The sequence below is a fragment of the Centropristis striata genome, chromosome 14 (assembly GCF_030273125.1).
Source record: "Centropristis striata isolate RG_2023a ecotype Rhode Island chromosome 14, C.striata_1.0, whole genome shotgun sequence".
NCBI classification, from domain to species: domain Eukaryota; kingdom Metazoa; phylum Chordata; class Actinopteri; order Perciformes; family Serranidae; genus Centropristis; species Centropristis striata.
Genome location: NC_081530.1, coordinates 22,836,472 through 22,847,782, shown reverse-complemented (window position 1 = coordinate 22,847,782; position 11,311 = coordinate 22,836,472). Strand labels below are relative to the sequence as shown.

Here is an 11,311-nt window from a genome sequence, read left to right as displayed (position 1 = left end):
AATAATACAGTACATTTCTGGAAAATACATTTTATATCTTTACATATTTACATATTGTATATATACATATATATTACATATACATATATTTACATATATATATGTATATATATATATATATATATATATATATATATATATATATATTTAAAATACTAGAATAGAATCAAGTCGATAATGGTGAGAAAGGTTTTTTAAAACTACCATTATGTATGCAATTGAATAATACTTTTTTTGAAAAAGGAAATGATCTACAATGTCCCATTACATTAATAAAAAATATATAATTTTATTAAAAGTAATTTAACATTTGTAAAAAAAAAACAACAACTATAAAATGATTCAGTACATTTCGTGAAATTAATTTATATATACAAAAAATTAATTATATATTAAATATATATGGCTACACTGTAAAAAAATGTTTTTAAATATTACTAATAGAAACAAGTTGATAATGGTGAGAAAAGTTTTAAAATATAAAATAAACATAAATAATCACAATGATGTCACTAAAAGTGGAATTAATTAAATACCAAATTATTAAAATAAGCTGTTTCTTCAAACTGTCAACACAAGTTGCTTGTCTTATATATGATGTGAGTGCCGAATGTAAAGTATTATGTTTTTATTCATTATTAGTACTGATGCAATAACATATAAGCAGCATTTTATTGTTTTAGTTGGTGGATGTTTATTTGAACAACGTTTTAAACTGGCATGTAGTTGAATCTGTAACAACGTTGTGTAAAATGACAACATGGTTTTAAGCTGTTAAAAAATGTGTGTGTTGGGGAGTAAAAAGAGAACAATCAAGTTACTTCTAAATCTGATAAATCACAACCATTTCACCTCCGTAGGATTAGTGATGTGGGGTCTTAATTTATTATACATAATGGCCTTAATCTGGCCTGAATATCCCTCTAAAATACTGGTTTGAAACTCCATGGCAGTTTTTGTTTGATGATGATGAAAACCAGAGATAAGGTCAAATATATTTAGTATAAAAATATAAAACTAGATATTCATTTCACCCTTTTATGTTATATTCGCAACCTGTGTTCACATTTGCAATATTTAACATTCTACATTGAGTAAAAAAAACACCATTTTAAAACTCAGTGTTAATTTATTATTATTATTATTATTACTACTACTACTACTACTACTACTACTACTACAACTATTATTATTATTATTATTATTATTATTATTATTATTGTTGTTTTATTATTATTATTAGTTTTTTATTTAGTTAGTTAGTTAGTTAGTTAGTTGGTTATTATATAGTGATTTTAGACATGGAAATTTTTCCAGGTCCAGTTGGCATTATTGAATTAATTATATAACTTTGGATTGTAGTTTTATGCTGCTGAGAAGTGCTGGAAGACAACATTATATATGATGTTTTTTAAAGTCTATGTAGTAATGTTCTAAATTTTTACTTGGAATGATAACAAAAAAGCAAGCAAAATTGGAACAAAAACACTTTTATTATTGTTAGGTGAAACCATGTTTATTTCCCATTTAACGTGTTTTCATGTTTATTGCAGTTTATTTTTTTCGCTGCTGCTCCCCTGCTGCCACTGACATGCTCTCGAAGATTTCCATCGTTGCACAGCACAATGTGGTGAGCAAAGCGGTGTACTCGGAAAATGACACGTACCCATCGCTGTTAACGTCCACCAATTTGAATGCTTCTTCAAGTTTAGAGTCCTGTAATCAAAAATTGGAATATATTCACCCACAGTGTCATATTGTAAAAAAATTATTGAAGCCGTGAGGGTTTCACTGAGATACACCAACTACTTTGACTTGTTTTATTGTTTTGTTTCCCATTCAAGCCATTTTCATATAAAAATAAATTGAATTAATAATCAATGTTCAAACACTGATCCTGCCATGTGCTAAAAGTTTGAATAATTTCTATTTTAGTTATTCACCATTTGCTTTTAGTGTAGCGTGATTTGCAGAATTCTTAAACTAACTGTGAAATTTTCTAATGCATGTCAACATGAAAACATTTTTAGGAATAAACTTTTGCAGAACAATGCAATGTTACAAAGTAAAATGATTGTCCTCACTTCAGCCAAACTAGGCAGCTGCTCCTTGCATAAATTCATGAACGCCTGTTTGGTCATCTTGTCGTCCAAACCTTTATATTGCTGGAACGTAGCAAGCTGAAGGCCCATGCTCAGTTCCAAATTAGTTAATCCTTTGCCTACATCCATTTTTAAAGTGAAGAGGATCTAGAAAAAAAATAACAACAATGACAACTATGATCATCATAATAACATTATAATATCACGAGAAAGACAGTGATAACAGGAATGCAGACTAACTGAATTCATCATCAAAATATTCAAAAAAGATCTGGATTTTCACACACCTGTCAAAAGGTATAAGGCAGCCGCACTGAAGTGAGTACCTGAAATCAGAAACCATGCAATTAAAATAACTTATTAGAACTGTTCTGACAGCAGTTAAACATTCAATCACCAATAAGTCTTCAAATATAACAACTTTAGTTCTTAAAGCATCTACTGACAAAAGAAATTATGCAATTTTTATCCCACCCTGTTCCTACCTGGAGTCAGGAGATGAATCCACGCAGTGAAGAGAGCACAGCCTGCGAGGGTTTAAATAAAGAGCCAGTCGAAGACACTCCCTCACCTTGGTGTTTAAGGTATCCTGTCTAGCAAGTTTTTAGGATTAAGGAAGGTGATGACAAATGTGAACTTGTTTCACTGTCATTTAGAGGCATTTATCTACAGCAGAGAGCTGTAGATACACTCTTTTTTTTTTTAGCCAAGATGACGGTCAATTTTAAAATGTATGTTTATTTTGCTTCCATAACATGCCTTCTTTCAGACAAGTGGAGAAAAAACATCCTAAATACACATTTAGGTGTTTATTTTACACTTGTCTATTTGTGGATGCAGCTTTCTCGACGGCCTATTACTAGATGTTCGTATTTGGTCCTCTTCCTTTCATGAGCCTCCCCCAAGCGGTTTTCCCAAGGCACCGTCAGCTCCATGATGAGGATGTTCTTAGTAGCCTCGGAAACCAGAAGTATATCTGGCCTCAAAGTGGTGTATGAAACTATCAAAAATGAAGGTTTACTCACCTATAAGTAGGAATATTTTTTTGTCCAGGTGGAAAAGGGCCAGAAAATTACGTTTTGAGTGATTTTTTGTGGCGCAAAATGGCAGAGCTGTTTCCTTTGGAAAAGTCTGCAAAATAGGGTTTCAATATGGCCTCCTGGAGGTCATGTGACAAATTAAAGCATTGCTAGTGGTTCCCTATAAGTATTACATCACTCAAAAACATGCATTATAGAAATTTGACAAGCCAAAAATGGGTATGTTACCTGAGGGCCACACCCATAGAGGGTGAAGGGGCAAATGGAGCTTCGTGTTGTTCCCGTAGAGACTGATGCTGGTATTTATAGGTTGAAGTGTTTACCCCATTCACCTGTAGTATCTTGCAAAATTGAATGAAATGAATAAGGTTGTTTTCTCAAAATTAGTTTTTTTTTTCTTTTACTCTGCTCCAGTAATCTCTACTTACATACACCAGTCTGTATTCTGAAGGTTTTTACAGAGGGTTTTTTTGTATACACACTTCACAGCCTGATTATTTTAAAATTTTACTTTTTAATGGCTTTGTATAGTATTTTCTAATTTATGGAGTGAATAAAGAAAAAAAATATTAGACCATTGTTTTCTTCAATTTCTAGTTCATTTTAATGCCTGCTCTTTTCCATGATTTTCTTGATAATAACCAAAAAAAGTATCAAGAAAACCATGGAAAATGGCTAGATATCAGCTCTTAAATTAAACTCTTATTAGCTATTTTTGTTGTTATCATTATATTTGTCCAAACAAATGTACCTTTAGGTGTAGCAGGCATTAAATGAACAAGCAATTGAAGAAAACAAGGGTGGTCTAATATTTTTTTCCATGACTGTATATTCAAAATTCCTTCTGTAAAAACCTTTGACTGTAATATTTTATCACAATGAAACCTGAATGTTTAAGCCGCCTTTATGCAATGTTCATCTCTCTGTTCTGGAAATGTTTGCAAGTCGGCACATATTTAATAAGATAATATTTCAACATAACATTTCTGAAAAAATAATAGTATTAATATAGGTAATTGAGTATTGCATATACAGAGTCCCTCTTTTCTATTACCTTAAGGTCACATATTACAGATGTACCTTGATTTTAACATTGTGTAATTCAACTGTAGCTACTAATTAGAACAATATTCTTATGGTAGATTAGGGGCTTAGATAGGTGGTCAATTTATATGAGATATGAGAGGCTTTTTAGTGGAAAAACAATTAATTCTGTGGTAAATCATGCCGTCCTGCAATATCAGAACAGCATCAAAAGTAAAAAAAGAACTGCGTGGGTGGAGTGCACACTCATGGGAATGCAAGTTTATGATCAAACCTGTCAGTCTGCAAACAGACATACAGTATGAAAAAAATCTTGCAGAGGATACAAGGAAGCACTTTTTTCTTGGTTATAGGTGCATTAAAGCTGCTACTTGGGGTGGTTAACTTGGATTCAATTGGCTCTTACACAAACAGAACATGTAACCAGACACCTCTATTATATAAGGTTGTTCTTTAAGTTATTTTTTGGGTGTGGTATCGTAATGGAATGATCAGAGAGCTGGTTTAGCGGAGATGTGCCTTGGGTAAACAGACTCCTGGCGGCAGTCTGAGTTCACAGGGAAAGACTTATTATAAGCAAAATGTACTTACAGTTTCCTGATGCCTCTTTCAGGGTGACATGTTATGAATTATGTTACTGAATTATTAGGGACCGAGCACTAACGGTGCGAGGACCCTACTGAAATTGGTCCGTTTATTAGGGACCGAGCACTAACAGTGCGAGGACCCTATTGAAATTGGTCCGTTTCTTATTATTAGGGACCGAGCACTAACGGTGCGAGGACCCTATTGTAATTGGTCCGTCTATTATTAGGGACCGAGCACTAACGGTGCGAGGACCCTATTGAAATTGGTCTGTTTTTTTTATTCTTCTCCCAAATGAATCGCCTTTTTGGGGGCTTTATCATATTCAAAAACTCACCATTTTTGGCATATACGTCAATCTCCCTGTAAATTTACGTATTCTAGTATTCGCTGGAATGGGCGTGGCAAAATGACTCACTAGCGCCCCCTAAATTTCATATCCTCCCACTGGTTTGTCGGAGACGCATGAAATTTGGTACATACGTGTATCATGGGAAGACGCACCAAAAAGTCAGTGGAAGCCATGTCCTAAAACGTACAGGAAGTCGGCCATCTTGGATCGAATATGGAATTTTTGCCATTTCCAGGTCGCATACTTTAACGAACTCCTCCTACAGATTTCACCCAATTGCCTTAAAACTTGGTCAGTACCATCACAAGGCCTTTGGGATCAAAAGTTGTATAAATCTTTACCGACAGTCACACTATGTGGGCGTGGCATGGCGGCAAAATATGGCGTCTCGCCATAAAACACGAGATCGTAATAACTTTTCCATTCTTTGTCCAATCTGTTCCAAACTTCTCATGCTTCATCAGAGTCCATCCCTTAACACTTCTAAATGACAATATTTCATAAAGCCCCGCCCCTTATGCTTAATCCACGCCCCCTTTCATAAAATGACCACGTTGCATACTTTAACGAACTCCTCCGACAGATTTCATCCGATTTACTCCAAATTTGGTCAGTACCATCACAAGGGCTTTGGGATCAAAAGTTGTATAAAGCTTTACCGACGGTCACACTATGTGGGCGTGGCATGGCGGCAAAATATGGCGTCTCGCCATAAAACACGAGATTGTTATAAGTTCTCCATTCTTTGTCCAATCTGCTCCAAACTTCTCATGCTTCATCATAGTCCAGCCCTTAACACTTCTAAATAACAATATTTCATAAAGCCCCGCCCCTTATGCTTAATCCACGCCCCCTTTCATAAAATGACCACCTTGCATACTTTACATAACTCGTCTGACAGATTTCACCCCATGCACTTCAAACTTGGTCAGTACCATCACAAGGGCTTTGGGATCAAAAGTTGTATAAATCTTTACCGCTTGTCACACTATGTGGGCGTCTTATGGCGGCTAAATATGGCGTCTCGCCATAACACACGAGACTGTATAACTTGACCATACATTGTCCAATCTGTCCCAAATTTCACACACATGATTAGGGTCCCGCCCGGAACACACCCACGTGTCAATACTTACACACAGTCATAGCGCCCCCTGCTGGCTACAGCAAGTATTATGTTTTACACCTACCCCGAGCGCAGTGGTAGGAGACAAGCCATTTGGGACACATTGGGACTGAGCCCACATTGCCGCGCCCGATGTGGCCTCCCCCGACGTGCCCTACCCCGACGTGACCTCCTCCGACAGCTCCACTCTGCGAGGGCCCGTTCAATACTGCTTGTTATTATTCATCTCCCAAATGAATCGCCTTTTTGGGGGCCTTATCATATTCAAAAACTCACCATATTTGGAATATAACTTGATCTCACGTGAAATTTACGTTTTCTAGTATTCGCGGGAATGGGCGTGGGAAAATGACTCACTAGCGCCCCCTAAATTTCACTACCTCACACAGGTTTGTCGTAGACACACGAAATTTGGTACATACGTGTATCATGGGAAGACGCACCAAAAAGTCTCAAGAAGCCATGTCCTAAAATGTACAGGAAGTCGGCCATCTTGGATTTTATATGGAATTTTCGCCATTTCCACGTTGCATACTTTAATGAACTCCTCCTACATATTTACATAAAACTTGGTCAGTACCATCACAACGACTTTGGGATCAAAAGTTGTATAAAGCTTTTCCGCCGGTCACACTATGTGGGCGTGGCATGGCGGCAAAATATGGCGTCTCGCCATAACACACGAGACAGTATAACTTGACCATACATTGTCCAATCTGTCCCAAATTTCACACACGTGATTAGGGTCCAGCCCGGGACACACCCACGTGTCAATAGTGACACACAGTCATAGCGCCCCCTGCTGGCTACAGCAAGTATTATATTTTACACCTACCCCGAGCACAGTGGTAGGAGACATGCCATTTGGGACGCATAGGGACTGAGCCCACATCGCCGCGTCCGATGTGCCCTCCCCTGACGGCGCCTCCCCCGATGGCTCCACTCTGCGAGGGCCCGTTCAGTACTGCACGCAGTCCTAGTTTTGAGTTGTTCCCACTTCTAGCCATGATTGTGCTGATTCCACAGAGCTGCAGGACTTTATAGATTGCAGTGAAATACAAGAACACAGAGATAAAATGTAAGAAGAGCAAAAAATGCCCTGAAACGGAGGGTTGACCCTCTATTGTACGGTGTTGCCCCATTTCTGGCCTGTCAAATTTCTACAATGCATCTTTTTGAGTGATGCAATACTTTAAAAAAGAGGGAAGAGTATAGGGAACCAATAGCAACGCTTTAATTTGTCACATGACCACCAGGCGGCCATATTGAAACACTATTTTGCAGACTTTTCCAAAGGAAACAACTTTGCCATTTTACGTCATTTCCTGGCCCTTTTCCATCTTGAAAAAATATATTCCTACTGATAGATGAGTAAAGATTCACTTCTGATAGTTTCATACACTTAGACTGTTGAAGACATTCATTTCAATGGGTCATTGGTTCAATGGTTCAATGTTTCCTACAGGCAAGTTTCAGACAATAAACCAGTTAAAAAAGTTTCTTTTATAATGTTTTTAAATTTAAAATGTTATGTTTTTACCCTGTTGAAGCTACTGAATCTTTTACACATGTTTATTAAATAAATTATGTTAAAATTCATTTTAAAAACTTTCTTTTTCACTTGTGCACCGTTATGGTACAATGTTGCCAATGGACAACAAACCCCCGAAAACTCCCCAATAAAAAAAGTTGTAAAATTTCTTCAGATTACGTTTATTTAGTCTATTTTAAGACAAAAAAAACACTCCAAACATTTTTTTCCTAACTGGCATCATAATGCCTACCATAGAGGGTTAAATGGATAAACATTTTGGGTGATGGCAGTTCCCAGACACTCCCTTAGTTCGCTGGAAGGCAACTATAACTGACACAGAGTTGTTCTCAAACCTCTCCTCTTCCTGGAATGAAGCACCACTTGTTAAACAAGCAGCCAGGCGAGGCCAGGCTCCTCCTGCTCAAAGTCTAGTCAGCTCAGGTATTTGTTGTTCCCATATTTGTTTGTTAGAGGGGTAAATCTGACAAATGCACTAAAAAATAAGTCAAAAAAGTCAAGTTTTTTAAAGCTTTTTTAGGTATTTTTCGTATTGTCCAAGAGGACTTATAGTATTTTCCCCCGAACAACGACCAAGAAGCTCAGTAGCTTTTTCTTCTCTAGTAGCTTGATGCCTCGTTCTGTTGAAGTGGAAGTGGATTAGAGATCTTAGCAACCTGGTCTCACAGAAATCCGTCAAATAGCCACGGATTCGCTTAACTCAAAATCCGTGGAATAGCCACGGAATAACTCAAATTTCCGTGAAACTGACACGGATTTCGCTACAATGCAAGTTAATGACAGTCATATCCCAACCTGGTATTTTTAGGGACCGAGCACTAACGGTGCGAGGACCCTATTGTAATTGGTCCGTCTATTATTAGGGCCCGAGCAGTTAACGGCCTGCGAGGTCCGTATTGTATTTCGAATGATTATTCTTTTTCTTTTTATTATTATTAGGGCCTGAGCAGGCAACGACCTGCGAGGTCCCTATTGTATTTCGAATGATTATTAGGGACCGAGCACTAACGGTGCGAGGACCCTATTGAAATTGGTCTGTTTTTTTTATTCTTCTCCCAAATGAATCGCCTTTTTGGGGGCTTTATCGTATTCAAAAACTCACCATTTTTGGCATATACGTCAATCTCCCTGTAAATTTACGTATTCTAGTATTCGCTGGAATGGGCGTGGCAAAATGACTCACTAGCGCCCCCTAAATTTCATATCCTCCCACTGGTTTGTCGGAGACGCATGAAATTTGGTACATACGTGTATCATGGGAAGACGCACCAAAAAGTAATTGGAAGCCATGTCCTAAAACGTACAGGAAGTCAGCCATCTTGGATCGAATATGGAATTTTTGCCATTTCCAGGTCGCATACTTTAACGAACTCCTCCTACAGATTTCACCCAGTTGACTTAAAACTTGGTCAGTACCATCACAAGGCCTTTGGGATCAAAAGTTGTATAAATCTTTACCGCTTGTCACACTATGTGGGCGTGTTATGGCGGCTAAATATGGCGTCTCGCCATAACACACAAGACTGTATAACTTGACCATACATTGTCCAATCTGTCCCAAATTTCACACACATGATTAGGGTCCCGCCCGGAACACACCCACGTGTCAATACTTACACACAGTCATAGCGCCCCCTGCTGGCTACAGCAAGTATTATGTTTTACACCTACCCCGAGCACAGTGGTAGGAGACAAGCCATTTGGGACACATTGGGACTGAGCCCACATTGCCGCGCCCGATGTGGCCTCCCCCGACGTGCCCTACCCCGACGTGACCCCCTCCGACGGCTCCACTCTGCGAGGGCCCGTTCAGTACTGCTTGTTATTATTCATCTCCCAAATGAATCGCCTTTTTGGGGGCCTTATCATATTCAAAAACTCACCATTTTTGGAATATAACTTGATCTCACGTGAAATTTACGTTTTCTAGTATTCGCGGGAATGGGCGTGGGAAAATGACTCACTAGCGCCCCCTAAATTTCACTACCTCACACAGGTTTGTCGTAGACACACGAAATTTGGTACATACGTGTATCATGGGAAGACGCACCAAAAAGTCTCAAGAAGCCATGTCCTAAAACGTACAGGAAGTCGGCCATCTTGGATTTTATATGGAATTTTCGCCATTTCCACGTTGCATACTTTAATGAACTCCTCCTACAGATTTCACCCGATTTACATAAAACTTGGTCAGTACCATCACAACGACTTTGGGATCAAAAGTTGTATAAAGCTTTTCCGCCGGTCACACTATGTGGGCGTGGCATGGCGGCAAAATATGGCGTCTCGCCATAACACACGAGACAGTATAACTTAACCATACATTTCTAATCTGTCCCAAATTTCACACACGTGATTAGGGTCCAGTCCGGGACACATCCACGTGTCAATAGTGACACACAGTCATAGCGCCCCCTGCTGGCTACAGCAAGTATTATATTTTACACCTACCCCGAGCACAGTGGTAGGAGACACGCCATTTGGGACGCATAGGGACTGAGCCCACATCGCCGCGTCCGATGTGCCCTCCCCTGACGGCGCCTCCCCCGATGGCTCCACTCTGCGAGGGCCCGTTCAGTACTGCGCGCAGTCCTAGTTTTGAGTTGTTCCCACTTCTAGCCATGATTGTGCTGATTCCACAGAGCTGCAGGACTTTATAGATTGCAGTGAAATACAAGAACACAGAGATAAAATGTAAGAAGAGCAAAAAATGCCCTGAAACGGAGGGTTGACCCTCTATTGTACGGTGTTGCCCCATTTCTGGCCTGTCAAATTTCTACAATGCATCTTTTTGAGTGATGCAATACTTTAAAAAAGAGGGAAGAGTATAGGGAACCAATAGCAACGCTTTAATTTGTCACATGACCACCAGGCGGCCATATTGAAACACTATTTTGCAGACTTTTCCAAAGGAAACAACTTTGCCATTTTACGTCATTTCCTGGCCCTTTTCCATCTTGAAAAAATATATTCCTACTGATAGATGAGTAAAGGCTCACTTCTGATAGTTTCATACACTTAGACTGTTGACCGAGCAGGTAACGGCCTGCGAGGTCCGTATTGTATTTCGAATGATTATTCTTTTTCTTTTTATTATTATTAGGGCCTGAGCAGGCAACGACCTGCGAGGTCCCTATTGTATTTCGAATGATTATTAGGGACCGAGCACTAACGGTGCGAGGACCCTATTGAAATTGGTCCGTTTATTAGGGAGCGAGCACTAGCGGTGCGAGGACCCTATTGAAATTGGTCCGTCTATTATTAGGGACCGAGCACCGAGGTGCGAGGACCCTATTGAAATTGGTCCGTTTTTTATTATTAGGGACCGAGCACTAACGGTGCGAGGACCCTATTGAAATTGGTCCGTTTTTTATTATTAGGGACCGAGCACTAACGGTGCGAGGACCCTATTGAAATTGGTCCGTTTATTATTATTAGGGACCGAGCACTAACGGTGCGAGGACCCTATTGAAATTGGTCCCTTTCTTATTATTCTTTTTCATAACCAAT

At 38.9% G+C, this 11,311-nt stretch overlaps 1 long non-coding RNA gene across 1 annotated transcript; it reads right to left on the bottom strand.

Annotated features, from left to right (window-relative positions):
• Positions 1-1,268: 1,268 nt before the first annotated feature.
• Positions 1,269-2,438, bottom strand: LOC131985468 (uncharacterized). Its single transcript, XR_009395635.1, has 3 exons — positions 2,390-2,438; positions 2,085-2,249; positions 1,269-1,716 (listed from the first exon to the last, which is right to left on the bottom strand). It is a non-coding gene; the product is annotated as an uncharacterized LOC131985468 (long non-coding RNA).
• Positions 2,439-11,311: the final 8,873 nt, after the last annotated feature.